Raw genomic sequence first — 15,786 nt, 5'->3', positions numbered from 1 at the left:
AGAAGTTTACCAGTTAATGAATAGAATACAATTAGTTGAATGACGTAAAGTTTAATTGGTAATTTATTTACAATTTTATAAATTCAAAAGAAAAAGAAATTAATAAGAAACACTGCGTGAGAAGAAAAAAGAATGGAGCATTTGGTGATTTAGATGCATATTTACATGGGAAAATGTCTCAGATCCTCTGGGATGATAAAGTGTCTGTTGAAAGAAACATAAAAGGAAGATGATGGGAAATTTAATAAACCCGTATTAAGGAATGTGTTTCTTTCCATAGCACAATTTGGTTGTGGTTACATACAGTAGATAAAGAAATGCAATATAAAAAAAAACAAGAGAAGTTTAATCTTCTTGCTGAAAAATATGTTGTCAACAAGCAGTAACATTTATTTTTAAATGGTTGTTCTCCTTTGCATGCATGCATTCATATTTTGTTAATATAAAAGACCAGATATGTAAGGTTAAGGAAACAAGCAGATATAATTAGAGTGGGAACTGGAATTGGGAATGGGTGGGCACGAAAAGACTGTGGGGTTTGAGCATGTTCAATTTTCTGTTCACAAACCTATAGTTAAATGACAGGTTCAGAGAACAAAACTCTTGTTCTGCAGCTGGAGACAAGTTCAGCAGGTTTCTGGACCAAAGAGGGAACTCACGGAAATGCCAATCTATCCACAGTCAACTATTAGTAAAATAGTATAGATGACAGATCTGGAAGGACCCACTGAAAGCCTAGTTGAAATATTTAGTTGCAGAAGAACACCAACAGAAAAATACAGCTGGGGGTGGGGGATGAACTCTGTTCATTCCCCCAAATGGCCCAGGAGCAGACATCAGAAATGATCCTGATCTAAACCAAGGGCACGTGCTAATGGGCCAGTGGGGTCTTCCTCCCCCACCATGTTTGCAGCAAAATGGAGCCTTCCCACAGCTGTTTGGACCAGCTTGTGGCACATTGTTGTGTCTGTTAAATATAATTAAGAACTGCTTGCTCTAGGGGAAATGAAGGATTTGATTAAGGGGGAGTGTTTCTTCTTCCTTTCTTCTTTCTTGTTTTTGTTCAGCCTTATCCAAATTTTTTTTAACTGTTTTTTAAATCATGTCACGTTCTGGGGCAATTTTCTCTTTTTCTTATAGACAACCAAATGCCAAAGGCACATATTTATGGTGTGTGAGGAGTGAGTGTGTGTGTGTGTGTGTGTGTGTGTGTGTGAGTGAGTTTGTGTGTTCTGAGATGAAATTTTAAAAAAGGGGTCTTGAAAAGGGATCTCATCCCAAACTGGTTTATTTTGGACTAAAAAAAAAAAAAAAAAGTCATATAACCAAAGCTGACTAAAGCAGATTATGAAGAACTCCAAGCAAATGCCCGGCAGCATGTTCCCCAGGCTCAGAACAGCATTAGCTCTCCACAGCTATAATTTCTTTGTTAACAAGTCTACCCTCCTAGTTCTCTCTGTGGCTTCTGATGTGTCACTATTATATGTCACTATGAATGACCGCGGAGGGTGGGCTGGGGAAGGAGGATACACGACACCAGCCATCAATCTTTTACAAACCACACGTTCTAAAAGAGCATGGGATTTATGGGCAAGTAAGTCCCAAGAGCCCCCGCTAGGGAGTGCAAAGATCGAGGGTTTGGGATGACTGTGAACATGTCAGAACCAAAGAATGAGGAGGGAAGATCACATGACAGTTAATAGGTCTTCCTTGCGGACTTATCATTCTGGTTGTCGTTCAATCTGATTTCAAGAGCATTTTTTAGTTAGCATCTTTTTCCTTTTAAAAAAATCAAATAAATATGACATGCCAATAAATGTGACCGATACTTGGAGTACACATATAGTTAGCTAATATCCCACTAAGGACATTTGTATTTACTCAATTCTTAGTGGGGTTCAGTGTGTATTTAAGGCATCTGCTCTGCGGAATGTGCAGTAGATTTTCAGTAAATATGAGGGTATCGAATTGGTGGCTTCCTACATAATTGAGGTTTTTCTTTAAACCATCCCTTTCCTTCTCCTCTATTGTCCCATCAATTATCAAATGTTCTTGATACACTCCCCAAATGTTTCTTAAATCAGTCTTCCCTTTCACATTCCCAGAACTGCATCCACATTCAACAATTACCATGTGATGGCTCAAATATCGCAATACCTACCCAGCCAGTCTTCCAGCTTCTACTTTATCAGATTGCTCTTCGTAAGCTTTCCCAAGCTCAAAAAGCTTTCAATCACTTTTGAATGCCTTTGGGATAAAGCGCGAATCCCTCTGCTGATTTTTCTGGGTGCATCACCACTCAGCTTCACTGTGCCCCTCCAAATGTTCAACACACCTAGAAAGGAAGACTACTTGTGTCAAGCCAGAGACCTCATTGGTCTTTGTCACAACCTGCGCACTTCTACTGTCACTTTGCTATCACTATTCACCCACTCTGCCCACCTAGAATGGGTCTCGCACTCCCTCCCTCCAATTCATCCATCCATCCTCCCATGCTTCAGGGTCAAGTCCCACCATTTCCATGGAACCTGACCTCCCCTCTTTCTCCTGAAGTAGACTCTAGGAATTTCAGTTGGCCGTTTCCATCATCACCCGTCCCTGGCCATGAGTATGATATCTCTCTAGTATTGCCATGCCTTCTTGAGGGGCTCTCCATTGATTCATTAATCCATGCTTTCATTCAGCCATCATTCATTGGCTATCTATTTTGTGCCAGACACCATGCAAGTTCCCATGTATAGAAATATAAAAAGAATCTATTTTCAAGGCTCTTTTAACCAAATGAAAGGAAATTATAGTGCACTATGCTTATTAATAAAGCATATTTACACATACATACATATGCTCTTCCTTATTGTTAGGTTCATAAATTCCTGAGGCCAGAGCCTACACACCATGGACTTCTTTTTTCATCCCGACTAATCTTATTGAGCATGTATCTAGGCTGTGAAACATACTTGCTGAAGATTAGGACTCAAAATTATCTATATAATTGTCTCAGCATCTCTTCATTCTGCCAAGAAGAAAATTCAGGTCTATAATGAGACCAACATACATGAATATCTCTGAAAGTATCCACAAGTAACCAGTTGCCTCAGAAAAAAGAGAAGTAGTTGGCTAAAGAGTCTGATAAGAATAATATCTGTCCGTGGACAATTTTCATACTTTTGAACCATGTGAGTAATTTATCTAAAATTAAATTAAATGGTGCATCCTATTCAATATAGTTTCAATAAATCGATAGGGACAAAACTCAAGATGCCATATTTTTCTGTTTCTGTTGTCCTCGAGCATCACTGGTAAAATGATAACTTAGAAAATCTTTACTGAAGACACAGATGAGAAAATTATAGGAAGAACGCAGGTGAATACACAATGCACAATAGCATTTCAAAAATAATTCCTAACTCTCTCTTCTTTCTGATGAATTTGCTTCTCTTTCATCCTGCATTTGCTTCTGGCCTGGATAAAAGTTTGACCCCAGAAAAAAAGAAAAAGAAAAATACCTCAGGCTTGGCATCAGCCTTTTCTAGCTCTCCAGGCCCTGATGCTTTCTTGCCCACTCTGAAAATGACCAACAGCAGAGTCTGTGAGGTGGTCTGGAAGCCCTCCGGCCCTCTGCCAAGACCACCTGCCCTGGCCATGCCTGTGATGGAGCTGGGCACAGTAAGGCCTGGACTGCCAGCTGAGCCCCCCTCAGCGACAGTTCACTCCTGTATATCCCTGTGGATTTATTTACCTTTTAGGATGCTGACCATGATACTCAGAGAGGCAGGTGACAATCATTTAGTAAAATGACATAATACTGATAGCATCCTTTTCTACATCTCTACCTAACAGCTGGTAATCTTACTTTGTCAAGAAACAAAAACATTTTTAAATGGGTATTCTTTGTGTAACAAATATTATACTATGGGAAGTTTTTACAGGACACTCTTTTAACAAAGCAACATGTGCCTGGATTATATCGAGCTCAGCATCACACTCTCAGAGTTGTTAATGAAAATTAAGAACTCTCCAAAGTCTATTGAACATCTATTAGCTGTCTGTTTCCTTTTTTCCTTTGTGAAAATCACAGTCAACCCACTTGTGATCACGTTCCCACTGGCATGCCTGGAAACTATTAAAAACAGATGTCCAAACCAAGCTCCAGACATCTGGGGATGAAGCAAATCTGATTGCGTCATAAACACTTCTCTGGGCATAAGGATAAGCTCCCTTAAGGTGTCTTTCCTGGTTTTCTTATAATACCAAATATATAACCTCCAAATAATAAATTAAGGCAGCTTGTATATGTATTTGCTTTGGCATCATTTTTGTTTTGTAATTTGCTTTAACTGGTTTTAAATTATGAACTCTTATCTTGAGCTGTTGAGTCCTTCGTACAGATTGTTGTCAGACCACACATTTCTACACTGATATTAGAGATTTGTGTACAATATCTATGCTGGAAATGTTGGATCCTACTTGGTTGCTGCCAATAAATACTCTATTATTAGGGGAAAAGGAGAACTATATTTGCTTTCATTGTTACTGTGAAGTTGGTGTTTGGTTACTGGTTTGTTTTGTTGTTTTGTTGTTGTTGTTTAATTTGGTTACTGTTTCTCTGGTATTTGCCATTTCTGAAATTATTCGAACCAAAGCAACATTTGTCCCAACTTTTTTTGGTAATGAGAAAAGTATGTCTGATTTTATTTATTCTGTTAGAACACAAGAGTAGGCTTTGGGCATGAAAAAAAGGGGGTTAGTGATTAGAGAATCCCAAAGAATTGACTTGAGGGAAATATGGCACTATTTACTCCTAAATCAGAGAATTTTGAGAACTTTTGCCATCCTATTAGTTTGTTTCTCAACTACAGTGTTGGGGAAGGATTCTAACTCATCTCATTTTGGAAGAATGGGTTTAAATTGGCAAATGTTGAGATCTCCAGTGCAACTACATAAGTAAAAGATTAAATGAATGGCTTTCTTTGTTGCTCTCCCTTCCTCCACCTGCCCCCACCCATTCCCTCACTCTCAGGAACCCACATGCTATGAATGCTTCTGTCTGTTCCTGTCAGGAAGATCTCAGAAGGAGAAAACTAGAGGAAGCCCATGGTAGAGACACGTTTTGAGCCCCCAGAGTGTGTGTCGGGCTTACTGGCAGCCATAGCTCTGCCCAGCGCTCACATCTCACCAGGAAGTACTGAAGTTCTGAGCCAGCAGATGGCCCAATGTAACCAGAAGGCCACACCGATGCTGTCTTCAAGGGGTTAACCTCACAGTAACTCTCTGGGCTGCCACTGGACATCCAGAGCACAGGATAAAAAGAGGCCTTCCTCTATCATTTCTCTAGGCCCAGGAAGGTACGTATTTAGTAGTTTCATGACAGTTAAGTAGCAAACAACTCATCAGCTCCAAAAGAAATAGAAATGTATATATATAATGTTTACCTCTGTGTTATTTTTCTGCTTTCAGGAGACCCATTAACATTTAGAAAAATCTTTATCAATTTTTTTAAATATACAGATAATTACTGATTATAGTCTTCATATCCTTATGATAGTTCTAGATTTTCTTTAATAAGATTGAGACAATCTTCACACACCCTTTGGTACAAAGAATAAGAAATGAATAAGGAAAAACTTTCTGTGCTTATTTCATACGCTGAAAAAAGTTAAGAAATAATAATAATTATAAATAAACAAATATTTATTTTGAGACCATACAAAGAGAGACAGCAGATAAAGAAATAAGTTGGGTGGCAGGATAAGAATGCAAAATATTTTTATGAGAATTTGTTTTAAATAATGCTGTCTGGAGTCTTAGGGATAAAAATTTTAAGCCTCCATAAGTCATGGAGGAACCCCACACCTCCCCTCCACCATTGCATTTTGTGCTTCCGTACCCACACTCCCAAACACCCATTAAATCAGAAGCATCCACTGGCTCCTGGAATATTAGGATTATATCAAAATACAAAAACAAAGAATCCAACCGTACTCAGGTTTGAGTTTCAAAACTGACCTGTGAGACTTGTAACATAGATAATAGTCATGCACATCAAAGGTTTTGGTTTTAAGAGCTGGGTTTTTGAGTTTCAGTAGACTAAGCCTATTGAAGCACATAAAGTTTATGACAGAAACAATAGATTGGAAAGAGTACAGCTGAAAATTAAACCATAGCTCCATTGGCTAAGGTAGGAAATTAGGAAAGGAGAGCAATAAAGTCAGATGATGATACAGGTCTGCAAGAAAGTTCCCTCACCCCGCCCTATGATCACCCCCAAGGCAAACTCTGGAGGAAGGGGAACTGATGGGAATTCCAGATGGGGATGTGATAGCAGGAAGACTGAGATTCCTAAGAGAAGCCTGGGAAGTTGAGAAACCTCAAGGACAAGTCACCTTTGTCAGCATAGTATGGCAGCTAAACAGGTAAAATGGTGGTATGTCTGAGACAGCCAAGGATTCTCAGCCCCGGACAGATGGGAAAGTCTAAAAACTTTCTCTTGCCCTCCTTCCTCCCAAAAGGGGGCAGAGGACTAAGAAAGCCAGGGAGCCAAAAGTTAGCTTCAAAATCAGAATGAGTTTAACTTCGGAATGTGTGGACCAACAACCAGAGACAGTGGTGTGAAAGTATACAGCTCATGAGTGAGTCACTAAATAGACAATGAACGTGGAGGGCCAGATGTGTCCCTCCCTTCCAATGCACTGAAAATACATAGCCCTCCCCTACATTTCAGATGCAGCCCCAGGGAGAATTTACCCCTAGTTGACTTAGGTTTAGTGCTTATCATAAGGTGGAATAAGAAATTAAGAAATTTAGAAATTAAGTGGAGTTTTTTTGTAAGTTATATGTTTTTCACTCTTTAGTTTGTGAATAGTGAAAATTATATAGTTGCTCCACTATACTAACAGGGAAGTAATAATAATACATAATGGCCACATGATAAAGAATGTTCAAAAATCTTAATATCCTGATAAGCCAGGATGGGTCATCCCTGGTAGGTCACTCTGAGGGTCCCATAAGAAATAGCCTTGATAAAATTTAAGTATGTAGACCTTTAAAAGTAATTATTATCTTATTCTTCTTTTTTTTTTGTAATGATTAGGTCTTGTTCATATGAAACTATTGTTAATATGAAACGATTCTGTTCTGAGCACCACAAATAAAAAAAAATTCAGAAACATAGAAAGCAGAAGAAATGAAAAGCAACTAATATCCTGGTAGAGTCAGGGAAGGAAAAAAGTAAGAGATACCATTCCATAGCTTAAACATCATGAAGAATGAAAACCTCCACAATGATCTTGAGGGTCTAATAAATAATAAGCCCTTGATTCATGTTTTTTAATAAATAGCTATGTTTTTAGGGTATATCCAAAAATCACTCATAATTTTTCTCCTTTTTATTTCTCTCCTTCTTCCATGAAAAGAAAGCTAGATTTCAGTGCTTTCAGTTATCACTTCATGTTCTATTTTCTCAATTTTTATATCTTTAGCCATAAACTTATTATTTTATTTATTCATCCATCCACTTAGCAACTATGTATGAATGCCTGGGAAGTGCCAAACACTGTTCTGGGTTCTGAGGATACATCAATTAACAAAATACACAAAATTTCCTGCCTGAGGAAGCTTACATTCTAATAGGAGTACCAGACATTAAACAAAATAAATTATGAGAGGAGATGAGTGCTATAGAAAACAATAAAGTAGGGAAGAGAATAGGAAGTGTTGGAAGGAAGCAACTAAGCAACTGTGTTAGATACAATGTCCTGAAAATATCTTCTTGAGATGGTAACACTTGAGTAGACACCTGAGAGAGGTGAGGAAGCTATGCAGAGATTTGGGAAGAGCACTCCTGGTAGAGTAAACATTAAGCATACAGAACTTGAAGAGGAAACCTGTCTGGTATGTTCACGGAATGGCAAGGACACCACTGTGGCTGGGACAGAGAGAATGTTGAGGAGAGTTGTAGGAAATGAGGTCAGAGAAGTAATGGGAACCAGATTGTAAGGCCTTTGGCCACTGTGAAGACCTTGGCTTTTACTCGGGAGGACTGTAAGCAGAGGGGTGATATGATCCGAATCACATTTTAACAGGACCACCCTGACTGCTGGGTTGAGAATAGACTAAAGGGCAGCAACGACAGAGACAGGCAGAGCATTTAGGACTATTGAAATAGTTCAGGGGCGGCCGGATGGCTCAGCTGGTTGGAGCGCAGTGCTCATAAAACCAAGGTCTCCAGTTCGATTCCTACATTGAACAGTGGGATGAGTTTAACTTCAGAATGTGTGGACCAACAACCCTCCACAACTAGATTGAAAACAATGACTTGACATCCTGGAAAAACACACTGTTCGCCAATATTCCCCAATAAAAATAAATAAATAAATAACCTAATGCTGTTGTAAATAAAATCAGAATTAAAAAAATAAAAAAGAAATAGTTCAGACAAGAGATTATGGTGGCATGGATTAGACCGATAGCCATGGAGGTGATAGAAAATGATCAGATTCTAGACATATCTTGAAGATAAAACTGACAATATTTACGTACAGATTAAATGTCAGTAGGGAAAAAAAATGAGTCAAGAATGACTCTAGAAGGATGCAGCTGCTATTAACTAAGAGGAATAAAACTGAAGAAGCAGAAACCAATCTAGGAGCGATGATCAAGCACTCAGTTCAGATATCTATTAGTTATCCACACAGCAAAGTCAAGTAGGCAGCTGGATATAGACCTAGGCTGGAGATCTAATGGAGGCTGATCAGTGTATAATGGATTCAGAACTATGAGGCTAGATGATGAGGTCATCAAGAGAGTGAGTATAGATAGAAAAGAATTCCCATTTACTACAACAAATAAAAACACATTTTATTTGTATAAGCCTTGGAGAACTCCAAAGATATCAGGTGAAGAAAATGAAAAGGAACAATGTGACTTCTTTTGAGCCAATTAATGACTCCTACGTCAACAAGAAGAGGGGATGATTCTGGAAACATCGGAAGGAAACTAATCACTTAGAGAATAACATTGATATTGACTGCTGGTTGCCTTTAGAGAATTTTTTGCTCTGTAGTAATAAGAGGTGTGAGGAACAAGAGATAAAACACAGGATCTGACTAAGCAGGTAAACTAATGGGAAACCCGTGCATAAAAATGGTGATCAAAATAATCCACAAACCAAGAATGTATTTTGAAAGGCTCACAGGTTGATAGCGAACCCAGGTTCCCGACAGGAGCAAATTCCTCTCTGGAGGAATGCTATTTCATCCAGGTTGCAAAGAATTTCCATAGATAAAATTCCACTGCACATGATCTCACATTCAAAAAATCATGGAGTACATGAAAAAACAAGGAACCCTGAGCAAAAGTCAATAGAGATGGCAGGCAGAATAAGAAAGACTTCAGTTGTTGATATATTTTGAAAATATATACATCTTTAAAAATGTTTCATGGTTTACAAATGTTTCATTATATGTTCAAAAAAATAAAAAGAGGCATTGAAATGAAGAGTAAGAAAAAAACTACGAAACGTCCAAGTACTTTTGAAAAGCACCAAATAAAACTTGTAGAAATAAAAATGACAATAATTGAAGTTTTTACAATTCAATAGATGGATTAAATAGAAGATTCAACACATCTGAAAAACAGATTCAAGATAGAGTTAAAATTATGACCCAAATGCAACAACAGAAAGACAACTAGCTGGAGGATGGAAAAAATACAAGGAGTAGGGGGACTGCAGAACATCCAAGGTACATCAAATCAGAGTTCCAGGAAAGTATAAGAGAGTGAGGAGAAGCAATATTTGGAGATAAAAATGACTGAAACTTCCAGATCTGGTGGACAAGACTTAGATTCAGGAATTAAAATCAATTCTAAATAGAATAAACAAAAAGAAATCTCTACTTAGACCATTATAATGAAACTGCAGAATAACGAAGCAAAGAGAAGATTTTAGAAGAAGTCAGAGTGAGAAAAGAATATGTACGTTAAACAGAACAATTATTATATAGATAAGATACAATGGAAGCCAGAAAACAGTAGACTAGTGTCTTCAAAGTGCTGAGAAAAAAAAAAAAAAAGAATTACTGCCAATCTAGAATTGCATAGTCTGTGTAAATTATATTTAGAGCAAAGCCAAAATAAATACATTTTTGGACAAACAAATTAGAAATTTTGCAATCAACAAGTCCTTATTAAAGGAAATAAATCAATACAGAAGAACTTCAGAAAGAACAAGGAAAATTGAAGAATAAATATGAGACACAAAGTCATTTTGAGCAAAGAAAGTGGATAACATTTAACAAAATCGAAACAAACAGCGACTGTATGAAACAAAAAGAATGAAGTATCTAAGTCATAATGTTAAAAATAATGAAAGAATTAAAATAGCACATGGGAAGGAAGAGGTTGATCAGATTACTTGAACTATTTGCAAAGAGGGTAAAAAATGGATTAACTTATTAAATAAGCATGTTAAATGTCTAGGGTAACCAAGACTAAAATTATAATATATTACTTTCAAACTAATAGAGAGAAAACAACAGAAAAACAAATCAATCCAAAAAAAGGCAAGCGATGGAAAAACAAATGTGGAAAAGTATGGCACAGAGAAAACACAAAGTATCAGAAATAAAGCCAAACACATCTAAAGTGTGACACCCTAGATAAAAATATCCAGTCTAGATAAAAATATAAAGACAGCTATTGGCTGTTTCTAAGAAACATACTTAAATACTTAAAAGAAAGACTGAAAGTAAAAAGAGGGGAAATATACCAAGAAATACTAGCTGAAAGAAAGATAAAGTAGCTAGCTATATTAATATAGAACCACAACAATAAGAAAAAAGTATTCCTAAAAGATAACAGGTCATTTGATAAACTCTTCAATTCACAGAAAAAGACATACTAATTCTAAACTTGTACATACTTAATAACAGATTCTAAAAATATAGTTAACATTAAAGGAGAAAGTATTAACAAAACTATATGGACAGATTTAAAAATTAACCATCTTTGTATAACATTTTAACACAACCCATCAATAATTGTGGGATGAAACAAACATTAACAGCAAAAGGTAAAGACGTAAGATTTAGCTTAATTAACAAGTCTGAATTTATGTATTACCCAAATATTAAAGAATATATATTCATTTTAAGATACCCAGAATATATTTTGAATGAACCATGTGCTAGACCATAAAGAGAGTCTGAACACATTTCAAAGAATTGGTAGCATATGGACAAGTTCTTTCACAACAATGAAATTAGGTTAAAAATCAATAACAAAATGAAAACTAAACAAACCAAAAAAATTAATTTGAAAATTTAAATCATGCTTCCAAACAACTAATTAATAAAAAGAAGTTATAATGGAAATTTGAAGCAAGTTAAAATGGAACGATAATGAAAATGCACATGCTGAAACACGAAAGCAACTGAAATGTTACTTAGAGAAAAATTGTGAGCTTTAAGTGCTTATATGCTTTAAAAAGCTGAAAATACACAAAGCATCCATCTTAAGAAGTTAGATAAAAAGAACAAGAAAAACAAACTAAAGAAAGCAGAAGGAAGGCAAAAGTAAAAGAACAGAAATCAGTAAGATAGAAAATAACATACAATAGAGATCATTAAAGCTAAAAGTTGGTTCTAGGAAAAGACTCATTAAATTGACAACTTCTTATAAGAAGAGTAAAGAGAGAAGATGTAACAAAACATTAGGAGTGAATACGGACGTAACTACAAATACTACAAAGATCTAAAGAGATATTGTGAACAACAAGCCAGGAAATTTCCAAAAATTAGATGAACTGGAGAAATTCATAGAATGAAATTTAACTCATGAAAACTAACTTGGAAAGAACCAGAAAACCAAATTAGTTCTTTGACCCTTAATGTAATCAAAATTTTCTCATAAAGACAATTTGCTTTATGGCAAGTTCTGCAAATTTTTAAAGAGCTTATTCCAATCTTATCCAAACCGCCAGAAAAGAGAAAAAGCAGAAACACTGCGCAATTCATTTTATGATCTTTGATATCAATATCAGACAGGAAATGTATAAGAAAGGAATATTACAAGCAAATCTCTCACATGAACACAGAAGCAAAACCTAAATAAGATATTAGAAAACAAATCTAATGGTATAATTAAAAGACCAAATTGGGTTTGGCCCTGGAATGCAGAATTGGTTTATTATTAGAAAATTTATTAATTTAATTCATCACTTTTACAGATTGAAAGAGAAAGCCATTTTATTTTCTCAATATTTATAGGCGCAAAGAGCATTAAGAAAAACATTTGGCAAACTAAAAATTGATAAAAACATCCTTAACCGCATAAAGATAATTTAAACAAACTAATACAAATACCATATTCAATAGTGAAACATTAAAAGCATTGCCTATAAAATCAGAAAAGGACACAGATGACTTCTTTTATTCACCACTATACTTCAGCTCTTAAACAGTACAGTAAGAGGAAAACAAGAAAAGATTCAAGAGAAAAATGGACTGGAAAAAATATCACTATTTTTTTTTCATAATAAACCCCGTAGAATTATGGGCATAAATGTTCAGCAAAGTTGCCAAATACAAAATAATTCAAAAACTTAATTGCATTTCTATACACCAGCCACAAATAATTAGAAAATATAATTTTAAAAATAGTATTATTTACAACAGCAAAAATAATGGGGGGAAAAATAGAGTGAATGAGGCACTGAGCATCTTGAAGACGACATTAGCAGTTCAAGACAGTTGTAATGATCAAAGGTTATGGTTAAAGTGGATGATGATTGGATTTCAGATTTCAGACGTAAGGCCGCTCCAGGTGCTGACAACGGCTGAGGTACAGTCGCAAAGCAGGGCTGCAGTATGGCTGAAGGAAGCAGAGGCACCAACAACTTATTCATTTCATATAAGAAATGATTAAATAAAAACCTAAATGGCCGAATCAGGTTGTAAGGGGGGACTCATCAATAGATTGTTTTCACATGTTTTGATTTAGATCAATAAATGTAGCAAAGATACTTTTCTTCCCAGTTTACTATAACAAATAAAAACACATTTTATTTGTATTTATTGTATTACATAGTGTGGCTTGGGAGCACGGCAAATGGAGCGTGTGGGGAAGGCTTAAGCACCACTTCCCACAGACAACTCCTAGGCACAACCACCAAGGGAACATCAGTGGAAAAAAATCAGGAAACATTTACTTTCGAAATCCACAATTTTTATAACAAATAAATATATCAGCTACAAACATGTGCGTGCTCATGTTTTTGTGTGTACATTTTGGTGAAACACTTTGGGTCAGACTACATAAACTGCCATTTTTGTGGTCTGATGAAGTGATGTCAGCCGTTTCATATGATGGAACATAATATTTTCTGCGTTTGCTGTATGAAAATCACCATCCAAGTTGAAAGGATGGTTTTAAAAGATAAAGGGGACGGAGTGTTACAGACTGCTTCGTGCTTTTACAGAGAAAACGAAAACAAGCACAGCTCTTTAAGTGCTAATTATATTTTGCTATTATTGCCAAGATGATTCTATTAACTGTGTTAAGAAGCTATAAAGTAAAATATTTTGCTGTTTACTTCTTTAGTCAACTTGGGTAGATATTATCTTGATGAATGAGTAAGGGTTCATTTGCTTATAACATGCAGGAGTGTGGATTAGATGCACATCATATGCTCTACAATATCTAACTGGCATAAATGCTAATTCTGACGTGTTTATGTAGGCCTTGCCTCTCTATTAAAATTGAAAGTGTTAATTTGCCAGTAATCACTCCACTTTCTCCTATCGTCTCTCTAAAAGGACAGGCCCTTACTGCATGGATAAAATGTAGTAATGCATTTAGAGCGAGGCCATGATTTTAGACCTCCAGCTGTTTTACTGGTTGTGTAACTAAAAATAAGATAATGTTATGCTGGGTAACCACGGCTTTTGTAGGCATTCACATTTTACAAATCACTGCACAGTATGCAAACCATTATATCTTTTAAATGCTTAAATTCCAGCCTCGGAGTCGAACATTTCCATTATTGAAGGAGAGCTTGCTAGACTGTGACGTGGGATGAATCCTGGACCGGGAAGCAGCGGGGCTGAGTCTGTACGTCAGAATAATTCCTCCCTAATCCCCATCCCTGCAGCTCAGTGGGGAACAAGCATTCCTCGCCATCAGTGATGTAGAGCGGGATCTTGAAAGGTTGGTGGGTTATTTTTGTTTTTCAAATTTTTATTTGATCTGTAAACCTCATACTTTTTCAAATAATGCAAACCAGAGAGCAGTAGATTGTGCAAGAACAGTGGAGAGAAATAGTGTGCTTCTCTAAACAGGCTTATATTAAAAATAAAGGGTCAGAGGAAAGAACTTTGCTGGTTCACATCCTGCAAACACATAAAAGCCCTGTGATATTTATACTTCTGTGATCTAATCAGAAACCCAAAGCATGCTGTCTTTAACTGAATATTTGTTTAGCATGAAAGCTCTGATAAAGCTAAACTGCATTTTTACAACAGCATCTGCTTTCAAAAAATACCGTTCATTGAGAACAAATGCTCCAGGACCATACTGCTCCACGCTGACACAAATAGGAGCAAGGATTTGGTGAGACTTTGCACAGTACCTGAAATTGCTTTCAAGGTTGTATGGGCTATTTAAATAAAATAAAATAAAAAAACAAGGTGGTCTGTCAGTTCTCCAAATACTGAATCCCATGTAGGACCCCAGGTTTGTGTCAAGGCATCTATTGCTCATAGAAATGTGGGTGTGGCCACACAGAGGACAGGATTTTCCCAAGGTCCCTGAGAGACTAAATGATTCTGGGGTCAGTCAATTGAGACAGGCCAAATATAATGTTAAGCAAAATGTCTGTAATTAGAAGTACATAAATGTCCAAGCAATGAGAACTGATTTTAGATCCAGATCTTAACTAACTCGCTTCCAAGAACCAAGTGAGCAGTGGGGAGGTTGATCATAGAGATGGGTAAGAGAAAATAGACTGAAGTCTGTGGTTTCAAACGTTGACCAAGGAGCCAGAGAAGGAGGAGAGTGGTTTCAGAGGATGGATTTGAAAAATGAAGCATAGAAACTGAAATTAGAAACAACTCCATATGTGGGTTTTTAAGACTGGATTTCTGTATGGGATTGATAGAAGGAGAAGGTTAAGCTTATTAATTCTGTGAAAAAATGTGAAGCTTCAGGAAAGATCAATCAAAAACAATGTGCCTGGGAATTCAGAAAAATATTAAAATGTGTGTAGCCCAATTTTTCCTAACAAGTACCTCATGTTTTCCAATAGTGAAGACTGGGACACCTGTCTTTCCCCAGTCACTGCCTCCTGCGTGGGGCTGGGGGTGGGGGTGGGCGTGAGGGAGTTGGGGGGGGGCAGTGTTTGTTACCCATACAGATACAAAACTGGATATTTCCCTGAGGCAGAAATGGGCAGCCTGATATCTCCTGTTAGTTTTATGTCAGGATCTTTAGAGCTGGAAGGAAACTTAGAATCCATCTGGTCCAAAACTTTAGTTTATTCACAGGAATCTGTGATACAGAGATGTTAAGTAACTTGCCTAAGGTCACACAGCTAATAAACCAGAATTAAACGAGGTCTTTTTGAGCCTAAACGGTGTGACCAAGCTGCTATTCCAGACCATCTGTACTTCCTATTCTTACCACTTCTATAGGACAATTAAGAATAAATAAAACTAATTCTTTAAAATCCTATGTACCTCTCTCACAATGGACAAAATTAAATGTCAGAGGGAAAAACATCAGACATGCTTTGGC

This window comes from Rhinolophus sinicus, chromosome 14 (genome assembly GCF_057876585.1).
Source record: "Rhinolophus sinicus isolate RSI-liver-muscle chromosome 14, RSI-T2T, whole genome shotgun sequence".
In the NCBI taxonomy this organism is placed as follows: domain Eukaryota; kingdom Metazoa; phylum Chordata; class Mammalia; order Chiroptera; family Rhinolophidae; genus Rhinolophus; species Rhinolophus sinicus.
Note: the sequence above shows the minus strand (reverse complement) of the source record.